Source organism: Pinus tabuliformis, chromosome 3_2 (genome assembly GCF_031772625.1).
Source record: "Pinus tabuliformis cultivar Carrire ecotype Pingquan chromosome 3_2, CPIR1, whole genome shotgun sequence".
Lineage (NCBI taxonomy): Eukaryota > Viridiplantae > Streptophyta > Pinopsida > Pinales > Pinaceae > Pinus > Pinus tabuliformis.
The window spans coordinates 58,901,539-58,919,143 of record NC_142302.1 but is presented as its reverse complement, the minus strand read 5'-3'; the positions used below and the strand labels follow the sequence as shown (position 1 = coordinate 58,919,143).

Below are 17,605 nucleotides of genomic sequence, written 5' to 3'. Positions count from 1 at the left end.
AGTGTTTGATGATGGCATAGGTTCAGGGGGAGCATATGCTTCAAATAATGCATAGTTGGAATTATGGTTACAAGTCCTTGGTGATGATTCTTATTGACATATCTTGCTACTAATTGTTGATTGACCAAGAGAATGGATTGCATGTTAAGGTGCTTATAGTGCAAATCATATAGTGTATGATATCTATTGATTTTTGTCATGGTCTTGTTTAGGTCCTTGGTCTTTGTTAGTCATATGATGTATCTTGTTACCCCACTATGCATGGGATGGATGATGTAATGGTCCTTGTGTTTGAGTCATGTATAAACAATTGGTATATCCCCACTTGGTTGGATGGATGAATGTTGTATTCCCACTTGGTTGGGAGATTGATGTATGCATGAATCTCTAGTCTTAGGAAGGTCATTTATGATGCATAAAGTCATGTCTCTTCTCGAAGAACATCTTCTTGCAGACCTTGCCTACAGTCAGGGGGAGCTTGGCACAGCAGAGCAGAGAATTCAGCAGGTACTCACGGGGAGTATGGACAGCAGAATGTATACCAAGGAAGAGAATAACTTGGTCCGCCCTTTGCCCTTGATATCAAAGGGGGAGAGTGACTTGGTGTGGTTGTTGCCATCAAGTCCAAAGGGGGAGATTGTTGGCATTTTGATACAAGTGTTGTCCTTGATGGCAACTCACACAGATGACAGATCATAGTGCAGCAGGTCAGTAGCAAAGAGTTGATGATCAGACTACAAAAAATGAAGAAAGAAGAGTATATACACAGGTTCACCATATACCAAGTAGGGTATACAGGGAGGTTATACGCAGGTTCACTATGTACCAAGTCGTGTATATACGCAGGTTCGCTATATACCAAGTAGGGTATACACGCAGGTTCATTACATACAAAGACGCGTATGCGTGTGCACGGACTTTCATGCACAAAAAAGCGCGTACATGTGGGAAAGCTTATGTTTGGGTCCATGGTATTTAGACCTATGGTTTCGGTCCTTGGTATTGCATCCGAAGTGTTGAACCCAGGTATTGGATCCAAGGTATTGGTTGTACATGGTTTTGGACCATGGTATTGAGAGAAACCTAAACCTATATAAGGAGAAGATCATTTGGCCAAGGGAGCAAGTGTGCAAGGATTGAATATCTGATAAAGTGTGAGACCTAGTATGCTGGTTATGGGTTCGTGAAGCTTAGCTTGATCTGAATCAAGGATGCACCTATATGATGAATGATGGATCGAGATCATGAGGCTTGGAATGTATTATCATTATGTGGTTTGATCATGGATAGACTAGATTTGAATTATTGATGCATGTTTTATTATATGAATGTTATAATCTAGGTATGACTGATGTCTGGAACAACTGCAAAGTTATGAGTATATATTTGCAGATCTGTACGCAGGTTGGCTTTGGTAAAAGTGTGTATGTACGCCGGTTTGGTTCACCATAGTAGCGTATACATTATGAGAATGTTCCGGTTATTGTTGAAGAGTTCTGTTGTCTGTTATGGGTTCTGGTGATTGTGTTGTTGACAGGGTTTCAGTGTTTCAATATTGGGTGATTAAGAGATTGGTGATGCAGGTGTACTTGATGGGTGTATTGCAGTGATGATTAATTTTGTGCTTCAATGTTGTTAATGGGTCCAGTATGAAAATTGGATGAAACGTGGCCTTCAGATTATGGTGTTGTGCTTCAGGAATATCCAGTCTGAAAATGTATGAAATGTGGTCCCTGGAGGATGAAAGAAGATTGTAGGCTGGTGCCTATGTACTGGTAATATATCAGCGAGTACAAGAGCCAGGGGGTTGTAGCTCCCTTCCAGGAGAAACTGGAAAACGAGAGAAGGTTGTAAACCTTCTGCAGGTAGAAGCCTGCATACTGGTATAAGACTGCACCAGTGCATTGTAAAAGAATTTTCTTATTAAAGAAAGATAGAGACGAATTGCAACGGTTTTCACCCACATTAGGTTTCCACCTTATATCATGGTGTTCATGTGTGCTCTTTATGTGTGTAATCTATTATGTTTTTACTACACCTATTTACTGTTAATATGGTTAATAATGTTCTGAGGCACTCATTGCAGATCAACTAACTGAATCATAAGTTTATTGGATATATGCTAGTTGCATAAGACACAGTTGCGTATATACGTTGGTATCCTTAACTGAAGTAGCATATATGAATCTGAGTATGAAAATGAAAAGGTTGTATTGATTTGATAATACTGATTCACGCCCCCCCAGTATTATTTCCAACACAAATGTGTTCTTCTTTGGAAGCACATTTGCTTGCCGTCACCCCCAGACGGTGGGTTATGAGTACTTACTAGATTCTTGCTTGCCCACAATGCAGAATCATGCTTGCTTGCCCACAATGCAAAACACTCCCCGTAGATTTCAACTTTTTTGTTCAAATACATAGACAAAGAGGGATGCGATGTAAAACCAAAAATAAATAACCCACAACCCAAAATGGAAGAGGCCCTGTGTCTCTTTTTTCTGTTAAATAAAATAAATGCTTACTGGATTTTTTAGGGCCGCTGCTAAATAATATTAACGCTTATCGGATTCCTTCAGTCTCTAATGGAATGTTCACCAATTCTTTCCCACCATGATTTTCTCTCGGTCAACAATACGTATACCTAAAAGGGGGGAACTGTAAACAGTGATGCAGAGGCAATAAGAATTGGAGGAACCACAAACAATGCTCCAGAGGCAATGAAGAGCAAAGAAATGGAAGGAACCATAAAGAGTGGCCCAAAGGCAATAAACAATGAAGAAGCCCATTCATCTTAATTAATTGGCATTCATGTGTTTGGACAAAACATTTAAGTGGCCATACGATTAAGTGCTCTGAAATATATTGGGAGAATCACTTCATTAAAGCTGGAAATATTCTGAGGATATTGCATCATTAGATTTCCAACTCTTTGCAAGAAATTTGTTTAGGAGAATTGCATTCATTAAATCAACTTGAATGCTCATTAAATCTTCTTAGGTTTAAAATTGGCAGGGCGGAGAATACATTGAAATGATCATAGGTTTTAAATTGATATTAGTAAATTTGAAAATATTATTATTTTGAATAATTTAAATATAACTTAAATTAACTTAATATTTTTCAATGTATTTTCTCGGTATAGCATGGCAGAAAATACATTGAAACCTGGTTGTGTTTTAAATTGGTAGGCAAAGAATATATCCAAATCTTCATAAATCTTTAATATGTTTTAAATTGATGTTTCTTTTCTATTTGAGGTTTTTTTTGGATTTTTTATTAGTAAATTTGAAAAATATTAAATTGATTTTATTTATTTTGAATATATATCTCTTTTATTAGTAAATATGAAAAAAATTAAATTGATTTTAGCTATTTTGAATATATGTGTGTGGGGCTTTTAATATTTATGGTTACATTTAGGAGTTATATTTATGGTTATAAATTTACTAGTTATGTTTAATAAATAATTAATTTATAACAAATTTAAACTTTAATCTAGTTTAAACTTTAATTCATATTATAAAACTATCATTATATGAAATCATAATGTCAAAGATTTAATTATAATGTTGAATTGATGGCTCCTGAATATATATGAAATAAAATTGATTGGGAGTTTGATATTCTTAAAAAGTTATAAATAAATAATAAATTGAGAACTCGAAAGAAAACTGATATTAATTAATAAAAATATAAAATAACAAAAATATTGAAACATGTAAAAAGTAATCTAAGAGTGCTAAGGGTATATAAACTTTGAGCACTTTCTTAATTAATTTCTTAATTAAAAGAATTGTCAGACTATTCTATAAATACATATCCATATTACCTTTTTGCAGAACAATAGAGGCAATGTACCACAAAACAATGGAAGGATGTACAAGCATGAGTCAAGGACAGAACAAGCATGGGAGGATGGTTAGAACAGGTCTGCAAGGACAGCTGGCATATGGCCTAGACCACGTAACTTTCGTGGTGACAACTGTGGCCACACCTAAAACCAAAAATTTAATATGAAAACTATTAAAACTAAAGTTAACATTGTAAAAAAGATAAAATTTTAGCCAATATTTTTTGTACCATGGAATCTGAAGTAATGAATGCTAAATAAGAGTATCTCGGCACAAGTGAAGAATTAATAAATTTAAAAAATAAATTATTTATCAATTCTAATGTCCACTTTATAATTTATTCACAAATTTTTGGTGAAAATGAATTTAATGAAGGGTCAACGTATTTTTTTGAATAACCTGCCGTGAATTTAATTGAAGGGTAACGTATCTTTGAATAACCTGCGGCAGGGATAATCAGACAATTTCATTATTTTTACGTTCCTTTCTACCGTACATAGTGGCTTCAACCTGTCAATATCCCTGGTGTAACGATGCACGATTCATATTAATTAAAAGCTAAATACAAATATTTCTTCAAAATTCTCGTTAAAGAAATAAATGAAGACACATGTGCTCATCCAATATTAATAAAAATATGCCCATATACTATACTATACCAAAACTATCACATTTGGAGACGAGCGTAAATGTATTCAGCTCATGATTTAAAAGAAGGTTCCATACAGAGCGTAAAAGCCAGAGCAGCCTAATAAAGTGAAGTCATCAGATATCAAAGAAAAGCAAAACGTGTGGAAATACCCAGTAATGGTGGTCGCCCTACGGTGTGGACTGTAATATTCCAATATAATTTCAGAAGATTTCACGACAGCGCAAGTCGAAGTTTTATCGCGGGCAATCGCGTGCATGGGTTTATGAGAATGGTAGGTCTGATTCTGCTTATTCATTCAATATGAGCGCACGAATAGTAATTCTGAAAGTGTCCACGAATGCTAACTCTCACCGCGATACGATGGTTCGATTCTCATTTCCCCTTTATACAAACCATTTGTGGGTTTCACACATTACGTCTCCATTCAGTCCCTCTGCCCCACCAATATTATAGGGGGGATTCTGAAAACTGAGATTCTCAGATACGGAGAATTTGCTCAGCATTGCTATGACGCGTTTGATGACAGAGACTATTCTGAATATTATGGAACTTGTAAGCACAGTAAACACTCTTTTTTCCAGAAAATGGGTCTCCCTCATTCGGGTTATCAAGCAACCAAGTATTTATACGCGAAAAATCAATCGACGAAGGTGTTTGGATAGGCTTCATTGCCGTTTGCACGGATCCAAATGAGATAGAGAGACTCGGAAGACGAGACATTGTGATTGCGTGGCGAGGAGCTCGAACAGCGCAAGAATGGATGCAAAATTTCAAAGACATATTAGTTCCACTGCCCCCTACAGTAGCTCAGGTAAATGTACAAAAATTTGGCGATCCAAATGTCCGAATAGAAAAGGGATTTCTGCCTTGTTATACTTCCCGCGTAGGAAACTCAACGTTCGTCCAACGTATGGAAGAGATTGGCGTGAATGTTCTGAGGTTGGTCAACAAACACGATGTCGTTCCAAATGGACCTGGGATTTTTATGAACGAGAACATGGGATGGGTGAGCAAAGTACTCAGTTGGCTTCTTTCATGTGGGCATCCAGCTTTCGCTGCGGTGAACAAAGTACTCACTTGGCTTCCCTGGATATATTTTCATGTGGGCATCCAGCTTTCGCTGCCGAATCTCTTGAAGGCCACTCACAATCCGTCCGACTTCCATAATTTAGAGGTTTATCTCCATTTGCTATGTTGGGGAGAACAAACCCTTCAAATCTTCAGGTAGAGATCCAGCTCTTGTCAGTAAACGCTGCAACTTATTGATTGATAAGCTTCATAACCCGCCCCATTGGTGGCGTGAAGAAAATAAAGGTCTAGTAAAGAATGCAAATGGCAAATGGGCATGGCCTGCTAGATCTCCTCGATCTCCCGACGCAGACTATGAACCGCACCAGATCTGATTTAGAATTCAGCTGGACCGTAACCTCTTTGAAATGGCTATTACAATTGACTACCAATTCATTGCACGCACATGTACATGCATATCGGACCTTTATTGACTGAAAAATATATACCTGTTTGACTTAAAAGCTCATCTATTCTCACTTGGTTAGAACTATGAAATGAAAATGTTTATATTTATCAGAGAAATTAAAATGTCCATTGAAATCAATGTTATAAATGTTAATATATTAAAAATTATTCAGCCTAGAAGGTCATTTTCTAATTTAGTATAAGGGAAATGGGTAAGTATATCATATGATAAAAAATAATAAAAATAATTTTAACTACTGTCAACCAAAATCAAAAATCAAAAATTAAAAATCAAAAAAATAAATAATAAAAAATTAGGGAGAGGTTCATGTTACAATCAAAACTATGAGAGAGGTGTAAGTATGTCATTTTTCTTAAAAAAGAATAAAAAAAATTCACTAATGTAAATCAAAACAAAAAAATAAAGATTAAATAATCATATAAATAAATAATTAAAAATATAAGAGAGACTCATTCTACAATTCAATATGAGGAACATGTGTAAATATGTCAGGCCCTCAAAAACTAATAAAAATAATTTTAACAAATGTCAACCAAAACAAAAAAAGTTAAATTAAATAACCATATAAATAAGTAATTAAAATTAGAAGAAAGACTCATTCTAGAATCTAGTATAAGGAACGAATAAAAGATGTGTATAAGTATGTCACATCCTTAAAAAAAAATAATAATATTAGCTAATGTCAACCAAAACAAAAAAACAAAAAATAAATAACCATATAAATAAATAATAAAGGGATTTCTGTCTTGTTACGTCTTGTTATACTTCCCGCTTAGGAAACTCAACGTTCGTCCAACGTATGGAGGAGATTGGCGTGAATGTTCTGAGGTTGGTCAACAAGCACGATGTCGTTCCAAATGGGCCTGGGATTTTTATGAACGAGAACATGGGATACTCCCTGCCATTTCCTTTTCATTTCAATTTCGAATTTTGGAATCACCGCGCAGCGTACTTCTTAAATACATGGGAAACTTATTTTGTTTCTTCATTATCTACTACCCGAGCATGGTTGTTTTATGCACTATTCGGAACGCTCTTTTTTCACCGATGTATCAGTTCTCTCATATTCACTGCAACCCTTTATTTTTAATTATCATACACAATACTAGATGATCCATATAATATGGACTTGCCCAGTTCATTCATAGAAATATTGTTGCAAGATTTGTGGATTAAAACTGAGGCCAAATTTTTCGTGTAGTGGTGGGGTTTTCAAGTTGGTTGGATTCCATCTGGATTGTTTTTAATTCCATCTGATTTTATACCCACAAACTGGATTTGACCTCTCCAACCCTCAACCTTGACTGTCTTCTTCTGTTCTCTATTTATTCGTCTCCCACAATGATCTTCATAGCATTGGAGGTCCATGGTTCAAGTCTCTTCTTTCGCTCACAGGGTTCCTAGTCATTATGTTGCATGTAGCAATTTTGGTGGCATGCATAAAGAACGTCATCTCGTGAGCTCTCCAGTGTGTTGGGTTGGCCGATATTCTGGACCCCAATACCTCTGCCTCCTTTTCACTGCAAGAGGCAGACTGTAATCCCCTCGCGCAGGAGGAAATAATAAGAAAATATCTGCCATTTACTACGTTCGTGCAAAGATTTCATGGGGGGAGTTGCAGCTGATGTGTGCGCTGCGTGTTTGGGCCGGAGAGGAGGAGATGAGATGTGAGGAAATAATAAGAAAATATCTGCCATTTACTACGTTCGTGCAAACATTTCATGGGGGGAGTTCCAGCTGATGTTGTGTGCGCTGCGTGTTTGAGCCGGAGAGTAGGAGATGAGATGTGTGCTGTGTTCTTTTGTGGAATCATTTTTAATTTGAAAATTTAACAAATTTCTTATTAAAATTATCAACAATGGTTTCGGTGTTTCAACGAAAACTCCAAAAAGTCACAGTTTTTCAATTTTATTCTTTGCAATATCTGAGAGAACCTGAGCGTTGCATTTTTAAGTGCGAATAAAGTTATGACCGTGCTTGACTTTTCGCGTCTTTGGGGTTCATTCTATATCTGTGAACGTTTTCTACACAAGTAATAAGTTCAATTCTTCTTCTCTCGCCAGGTATTAGGGTTTACTTGACTTTAATTTATATCTTTACCAATATGAATCTTTAGGAAGGTTGAGCTTTTGACTCTATTTTAATGAGATTTGACTTTTTTGTGAGTGGTTTAAGTGTTGCTTTATATTTTGCCAAAATAACCACATAAGCACAAAAACAATAATGTTTCAAAACTTATTTCAATGATGATGTTTCAAAAGTTATTGAAGAAATTATTAGTAATCCCTAAATTGCACATAGTGATGGTTTATTTGCATAAGTATAGACTTACAAGTATAAATAATTTCAAATTGTTTTGTATTTGTTAATAGAAAATATAAATGTTAATGTTTTTTGGAAAAAAATAATTTAAAATTCAATTGAATTAAAATAGAGAATATTAAGTAATTTGTTTTTAATTATACTTTTTTTAATTAAAAATTGCTAGAAGACAAAGAATTAGGTAGAATTGAAATACTATTTTCTTTAAATCGGAAATTTCCTAGGCGGTGATATAAAACACAAAAGCTCTAAGATTTAGTGTAATTTTGGTTGCTTAAGAGAAATATTGGTTTTAGGTTTCTTTAATTTAACCTTTTTCAACGTTTACAACAATAAATTAATTTAAAGTTCAAAAGTTTTTAAATATTTTTCTAATTATTTGAGTATATTTTTGAAATATAAAAAAATATAATAAAAACAATAATTCTTAATCAAAAGTTTAATTTTTATTTTAGGTTTATTAAAAAATATTTATTAAAAAAATAATACATTTTATTCAAATTTATGTTTCATCACCTCCTAAGCTTAATGGTTTTTTAAATGTTTATCAATTAATTATCAACAACAAAGAAGCTTTTAGCAAATATCTAATTCATAACACTATATTTAACAAACAATTAATTCATGACATTGTATTAATTAATTATATGATAACAATGATGATTAAAGTCCACTAAGACCAAAAGAAAGAATGAGCTTTGAGTTATAAAAAGTAGGTAAGTTGTCTAATTACTAGTGTCTATCTTGATTTGATTTCCAATAAAATTATAAGGGCTATGTAGTATCCATAAGTACTTCATAAAGATAGCCGAAGAAACGAAACTTACATGGTACACCTTTATATAATATAAATAATATTATTAAAAACCAAGATTGATCTATCTTAAATAAGCATCTATGAATCTATGAGAGGAACAAAACTTTCAGAACTTTGCACTAAACAAGAGTTTTTCACATTTTGAGATTTGATCCCTTTGGGTTTTTGGTTCATTCTGGGTTAAGATGGATATACTCTCGTAGAAAATAAATTTTAGAGATTTGATCCCTTTGGGTTTTTAGTTGATTCTGGTTAAGATGGATATACTCTCATAGAAAATAAATTTATAGTTTAGTTGATTTTTCCAATTATAACGATATGGGATCTCTCATGAAATAAGTATTTTGATGTTTATCATCTATTAATGCCTTATAGTATTTATAATCGATTTAATTTGTAAAATTTCACTAATTATGCGTGGATTTCATTTTTTTCTCTCTTCATCTAATTTTGTAATAGCCTTTAAACAGACTCCATGATAGTAGAGATGTTCTCATAAGCCTTTCAAACAATAATAATAAAATACTTCCGTTAAAAAGAAATACACATAAGCTTTAAACTAAAAAATACATTAGTTTTACATTAGTTTTAGAGTAAATTTACATTTATATTTTGGAATTAAAATTAGAAATAAAAAAATTTGTTGATTTTATTACATTATAATAATAAAAAAAAGATTTGCTTTTAATTATACATTTCTTATAAAAACATATGACAAAATGTGTGCTTAGTTTATGACAAGAAAATTCATAAAGACTTATTTATGCTAATGGTTTTTCTTAACCATTATATTAGAAAAATGTTTTTTTATTCGTTGACAATAAATTAAAAAAAATTGGAAGTATGTAGGATGTGTTCATAGTTCATTGCATAAATAGTAGTGAGATGATATACAACATAGTATATAGGAGATGTTGTGACATGTCTAGGACAATAATAACAATAAAATCATAAATTAGTGTGTACATATGTCCATGACTATATTTAAAAAACTAAACCAACATAGATCTATCTTAAGTCTATATCTATGAAGCACCAAAGATGGATCAAATTTATTAAAATGTAATTTTTTTAATGTTTTAATATTAAGGAATTAATACATGGCATAAAATTAATGATAAAAAATAATTACACCTTAATAAATTTGAATTTCTTATGGATTTGGGTTTAAGATGGACATGATAATAATGTGTATACACATCAAATATCTCTTTGTTTTTCCTCTTGTCATGTCACCTATTTTCCTCTTCTCGCTTTCTCCTCATTCTCCACTCATGCACCAGCGTCCCCCTTGCGCTCACATCTCTTTGTCTCACATATCCTCCTTCTTACCTCTCTCAACTTTTCCACTCATGTCCATCCACTTTCTCTCTTCGTTCACCTCCTCTACCAAGCCCTTAAACATAAGTTATCCTTCTACCCCTCACCTACACCTTCTCCTAAGAAACAACATTTTTCATTCCCCTCTTCCTTACCCTTACCTCCTCACCTCTCCTCCAACTTCCGATTCATCCTATCTCTCTCTTTCCATTGGCTCCTCCCTCCTTCCTTCATCCACACCACCCCCCCTCCCCTACCCATCTATCCTTCACATATTTTCATCTCCTTCCCCTTTTCCCCTCTCACTACACCTCATGATGTTGTCGTAGCCTAGTCTCGCCTATCTACCTCTCTTCTCCCCCATCATGCTTTTCATCTCATTCCCATTGACATTTCTTTTGTTATCACCTCCTATCCTCACCCTTCTACGTATTTTCCCTCGTTTCCTCCATTCCCACGAATCCGCCTCCCTTACCCGTCAATCCTTTACCTCTTCTCAAGTCCTTAGTCCATTACATCTCACCTCCCTCTTTCCCTCCCTCACCTCCTCCCCAAAAATGACTTATTAAGGGAATTATTTTCCTCTAATTGGGTATATAGGTATTTATAACCATTTTTAGCGGTAGGTATGGGTCTTCATGCCTTATACATGGTTGTGGGTGGAATGAAGAATGCTAGGCACTAAAGGAATCTTCTAACCATCTAGGGCCAATACAAATGTCTCAAACAACCACACATCACCTCTTGAAAGTATCATTATCCTATTATTATCGATGTTACTGCACTATTAGGTGGTTTTGAGAAAGGATATGTCCCAAGGCCTTGGAAACTATAACGCCCCTATTTTAACTCCCATAAATTGTATTGTTATTGTGCAAATTTTATTTAGGTTGGTGAGATAGTTTGTTGTGGGTTGGAGATCATACCTTTATTGATATGGTTGAGGCCCAAACTTGGCATGTAAATTGTATGTTGAATTTATTTATAAACACAAATCATTGGTTATGATACAAGATGGATAGTTATATTCGGGGGCTATGATCCAATAAGACAAGGGTCTAAAGTGGGGTCCATGGGAATAATTCCACATTCCTAATCATTCAAGCCTTTTTTATTAATGTTTACCTACTTTGAGTTATCAAAATAGTTTTTTGGTACATGTTGGAGGTTGGTGAGATAATACATATTACCAATTTATGATAAAATGGGCTAATTGTAGCCACATTTTGGTAAATGTGAGAGTCAAAGAATGCATGAAAGAAAAGAAAGTTTCAGTAGGAAAAAGGGACAATTTTTTCATCTTGGAGAGGAGAGCATGAGGAGAGTTTCATGATTATAAAGAGAACTAGATATCCAAGGAATGGAGAAAGTAGCTCTATTTGGATGAGTATAGGTTTAGAATCATATTTTTTTCTTGTAAATGAATTTATTGTTGATGAAATTACTCAAGAATATTGAGAAGGCTATTGTGAGCACTTATATGGCAACTCTAAATTCTTGGAGTCCCCAACTAATATATTTTCTAGTGGACCATACACCATATCTATGAAGGGGGGTGTGTTATCCTAAGGGACCACATGGAAAAGAAGAGAATACCATTGCTTAGGATGTGTAGGTTATAGGGAACAATAATTGCTGGATTGGAATTTTTGTTTGAGTAAAAAATATGGACATTATGTTGCTTATTATGGATAATGGATAGCCAAAATAGCAAGTCCTCACCGTGGAATCATAGACCCAACTCAAGGGTGCCTTGTTATTTAGAGAAATGGAATAAAATTCCGATGCTTGGGAGGAACAACCCTTGTATGTAACTAGCTGGAAACAATTCCCACATCATGTAAGTGTTATGATTATTTTTTATCTACAAACTTAATGCCATGTATAACTCTTATTTTTTAATGCTATGCTTTTACTGTATGTTTGGTGAATTCATGAATGATGTGTAAGTTTAAATAATGTGCATCTATGAGTTAATTTTTTTAGTTAGTTGCACAAGAATTTCTTTTATGCTTCATGCATGCATTTCTTTTAGTGGGAACAAAATTTTTCACTTTGTTTGGTAATGGATACTTGAAATTTGGTGTTGGAGTATACGTTTTTGGTAATGGCCCTTAATGTGGGACATGAGGAAATTATAGAATGATCGACCTCTTCTCATCTCCTCCCCATTTGACTGTTTAACCCCAACCCTCATTCCCAACTCTCTTAATCTAACCTATCTCCCACTCTTCTCCTATCTATTTCATGGTGTCACTTATCTCCCTTCCCTACCCATCCACCCTTTTAATCTCTTATAGCACCAACTTATGCCCACCTCTCCTTGTTTCACCTATATACCACTCCCTATGCCCACCTCTCCTTGTTTCACCTATATACCACTCTCTATGCCCCTCAATCCTTTCCCATCCATATCCATTAACCTTCATATCCACTCTCCTCCACTCCCAACCCATTTAATAACTCCATCCCCTCTACCCCTCATCTCCACTCTCCCTTATTCCACTACATTTTCCCTTTCCCTCTAAGTCACATTTTCCTCCTATCTGGACTCTATCATCTCCTTTATCCATCTTTACCCTCCCACTTAGCCCCTTCCTCCTATTGTTCATGCTCACTACTCCCCTCTCCTAACTATCTACCCTTACCATTTTCTCACCTCCTCCTCCTTTTCCCCTCTTACCACAATCCTTCATGCCCACCTCCCCTAGCCTCACCTGTCTCCATTTTTTCTCCCCCAACATCCTCTACCTACAATACCCATGCATATTCCTTCTCTTATAGCCTCCAATCCAAAATCTATGATGAGTGTTCCCCCTTTCCTTTCTTTCCAACCATTCCCCATATCTTATCAATCATTGCTTCACCTATTCTCACCTCCTTATCCCAACACATCCCCCCTTCCCCTCTTTTCCTCCCTCACCTCCTCCCTCTTTAGTTTTATATGACCTACCCCTTTTCTCCTTCCTCCTATATTTTATCTAGCCTTCACCTTATATCTCCACCTCCACATTTTCAAGCCTTAAACTTGTACCACCACCTCCCCATTTTCCCCTCTCATCCCATCCCTTCATGCCATTATCCCCTAGTCTCACCTATGTCCCCTTTTATGTGTCTCTCTCACCTGCGCCTCCTCCTTAACTAATCCTCCATTCATTCATGCCTACCATTGCACCTTGCATAACCCTCCACCATTCATATCTTCCCACCTCTTCCCCTTTTTCCCTGTCACACCACCCCCTCATGCCCCACCATTCCCTCAAAATTCGATCCCCTCTACCCCTTCACTCTAGTCCTGACAAGCCTATGAGGGAGTCCATGTTTAAAATATGTTAGCGGTGGAAACTAGGGAGGGATCCATCAAAATGAGTCAATTAGACCAAGAGGAAATAAATTGTTTGGTTGTATTATGTGTGCAAAGAAATGGAGAGAAGGAGATTCATCAAGGTATTCTAGGAAGCAACGAAGGTGTTTTCTTATTCTATGCATTCCTTCAATGGGAATTTTTTGTTGTGTCATGATCCTAGGTTCAGTTCTTGAGAGGTAGCATTCATGTTTTTTGAACATGACGGAAGGAGAGTGGCCTTAATGCTTACACCACTAGTAGAAAGGGAGACGTTTCTTGTTGTGTAGAACAAATGTGAAACCGCCCATAGAAACTAGGAAAACTATGGGCTTGGTGATAGCGATATGAAAGGAACTAATGACTTAATATTATGAAGGAGAATGGACTTCATGGATCCACCCTATAATATTGAGTAGAAAATCCTTCATGGCTTCTTCATGTGGTTGAGGGTGGTTGACTAAAAGAAATCTTGGAGTGAAGTAGAGCCTATAGTTGGGTGAAATATGGGTCCCATTTCATAAGTTTCAAAAAACATAGGATATTAATCATATAAGTACCCTCATGGACTTCATATTTGTAATGTGAACCATGTTAATAATAAATAAATGGTCATTTCTAAAATGTATTTTTTTGTGCTTGTTTTCTTTGTAGAATGTATGGTCTATATAATGTATATTTATGATGTGAAGTCGTAGATCAGGCTAAAATGGACGTATAATACTCATATGCCCCATAATCAATATTTAACATACTTATGCTTCATACCCTTTATGTTATGGATAGGATGAAAATGACACATTAAGCATGTGATTGAAGGACATCTATTCCTAGCCATGACTAGCTTCCATGGTCTTACATTAGTTAGATTGGAAAATCTCTAGGTGAGTTGGAGTAATTAGAGGATCTTGTGTATGATGTGGAAGTCACTTGCAAGAAAATAAGTTGTGCTGTCAAAAGAATAGAAGAAGTATTCTCAAAACATCTTATGGAAAATATCAAAGAGCTCCCTAAAGGACTCTAGAGTTTTTGCAGACTAGCTAAAGATTTAAAAAAACTATAATGTGCACTAGTTTGGACTAATAACCAATTGTGAAGTCCCTAATATACAATAGAGGAAATTTTGGGTTGATTCTTAATTTTTGATAAAGATAAAAGTGGGTACAGAATCCTTTACACAACATTCTATGAGAATTTTTGGTTTGGATGCCTCAGTCTTAGCACCAAGTCACATTACTGAAATGAGGGATTACTCAAATGTTTTTCCATGGGAGGGTTTAACACTTTGTGCAGTTGTATTTGAACTAGTGTATCAGATAGTATTCGGAAGATAATTATGTATTACCTAACACGATGAGAGGGTCAATGAACCCTTTACATTGATGATAAATGCATAAAGAGAATGGAAGAATTGATGTTTGGTCAAACTCTGGTATGAAAAATCTTTAATATAATGGACTTCACTCAATGAAAAATTGTTGATCATTAGGCATGTCAAAAAATAACACTGGAGTATCAAAGAATATACACTTATAAAGAATGATGTCACAATGATGTTAAAAATGATGAAGTAGAAGTCATAGGTGGAATACATGCATCACTTGCATTTGGAGTTTTGGGCCTAATAGCTAGGAAAATACGAGTAAGTGGCACACATCAGTAGTGCCACATGGTATGGAAGAAATCATAATTTTCCACATTACAGGGCACAATTGATCTCGATGATAAAATATTGTAAGAGATCCCAGTCAGACCCATGAAACTCCTCTAAAACTTTTCCAACCCACCAGTGGAGTAATCCCACTCCTATGATCGAGTTGACACAAGCTCCAAAAAAATCTCCTAACCATCTCACTAGGTAATCCAAAATTTGGGAACATTATTTGAGGTTTGAAGAGTAGGCGTCCCCACTCATGCAACATCTTAGCTTTTGATAAGTCATAAGTTATTGATATATTTGGTTTGTGGATTGTTAAATATACTATTGGTGCTATAGTGGTCGATGGAGGCCTTTATTTTGGGTTTAGCCCATATTGCTCCTACGTGTTACCGATTTAATGGTTGAATATACTACTCGTGGTTTGTAGTTGTTGAATATACTATTGGTGTTATAGTGATAGATGGACAAATTTATCTTGGGCTTGACCCATATTGCTCCAAGTGTTTCCGATTGTTGAATATATTATTGGTGTGTGGAAGCTAGAAGAATTGATCTTGGGCTTGACCCATATTACTCCAACGTGTTAGCGATTCAACATGTTAAATTGGTGTAAAAGATCCCTTTGTTTGTACAACAAAATAGTTGTCTCCCTAAAATGATTTGACTACTAAAATCTAATAAAATATACATACTATATTCTCCATTAAATTTGAACACAAAAATTCTTAACATAAAACACATATAAAAATATACATACTTTATTTTTCCTTTAAATTTAAACTCATGAATTTTTAAAATAAAATACATATTCTTACTTATTAAATTCAATCAAACTATTTTGATTGTCGCAATAAAATACTTTGATTTTTCCAACAAAATGTTTTGATTTTCATAATAAACCCATTATCACTTGTGCTTAAAAACAAGAATATACCAACCTATAAAAGAGAACATATCATGTCATTTGGATAAGCAAATTTTAATGGAAAAATAAATGATTAGATCATTTTCATGGTATATATATATATATATATATATATATATATATATAAAGGATTATCTACATAATATTTATGGCACAATTTAATTTAGAGATAAAATGATTTTTTTCAAGATACATCTTCAAACAAGATTGTGATTGTTTGTTCTTTAAAATACATTTTTAAATATATAACTATATTCAACACTCAAAAAACCCCAAAAACCAATTAAATTTTACAAATTAAACAACTTAAATTCAAATTTTTAAAAATCTTTTAAAATAAAATTAATCAAGGAAAAATACTCTAAAAAACCATTTCATCTATTAAATAAACTACAAAAAAATTATTTTCATTATTTACATAATTTCTAATTTTAATAAATAAATATTATTAAATATACACACCCATAACATTGTACATGAAATTCATGTAATCCTAATTTAATATACACAATCAAACATTTTTATGGATTTTATCTTTAACAACAATTATTTGACAACCTTCAATGCTTCTATGACCAATGATGGGAAGTTTTAATAATAGAACGATATCATTTTTAAAATTGAAATTTAAACCTTATACTACATGAAAGGCATTATTACAAGATATATTATTAATGTTATTATTTTATTATCAAAAAGTTTATAATAACTGATTATTTTTATTAAATTTATGATTATAATTTTTTTTTTCAACTATAAATTCATGATTTCAATTAATGATAAAGATCTAATTAACTAGGTAATCTTTGAGCTGATATTTTTCAAGTTAAAAAACAATTTTTTTCCAAAGAATATCTATTTAGTAAAAGAAAAAGCACAATAACTAATCATTATTCTAAAACTTCTAGGATTATCTACATAATATTTATTATCATTATTTACGCAGTTTTTGCATTTTACATCATTGTAAAATAGATATCATTAAATATGCACACCCATAACATAAAAATTCCTAACAATAATGTAGTACTAATTTAATATTCACGAAGAAATAGCTTTATATATTTTATTTTCAACAAAATTATTTGAGAACCTTCAATGCTCATATGACCTTAGAATATATATTATTAATTTTGTCTATTTATTTATAAAAAGAAGTTTATGGTAAGTGATATTTTTATTAAATTTATGATTATGATAATATTGTGTTGAGA

The 17,605-nt window shown here is 33.8% G+C and overlaps 1 pseudogene; it reads left to right on the top strand.

Moving 5' to 3' along the window:
• The first annotated feature begins 423 nt into the window (after nt 1-423).
• Nucleotides 424-7,629, top strand: LOC149179812 (phospholipase A1-Igamma3, chloroplastic-like; annotated as a pseudogene).
• The last annotated feature ends 9,976 nt before the right edge of the window (nt 7,630-17,605 follow it).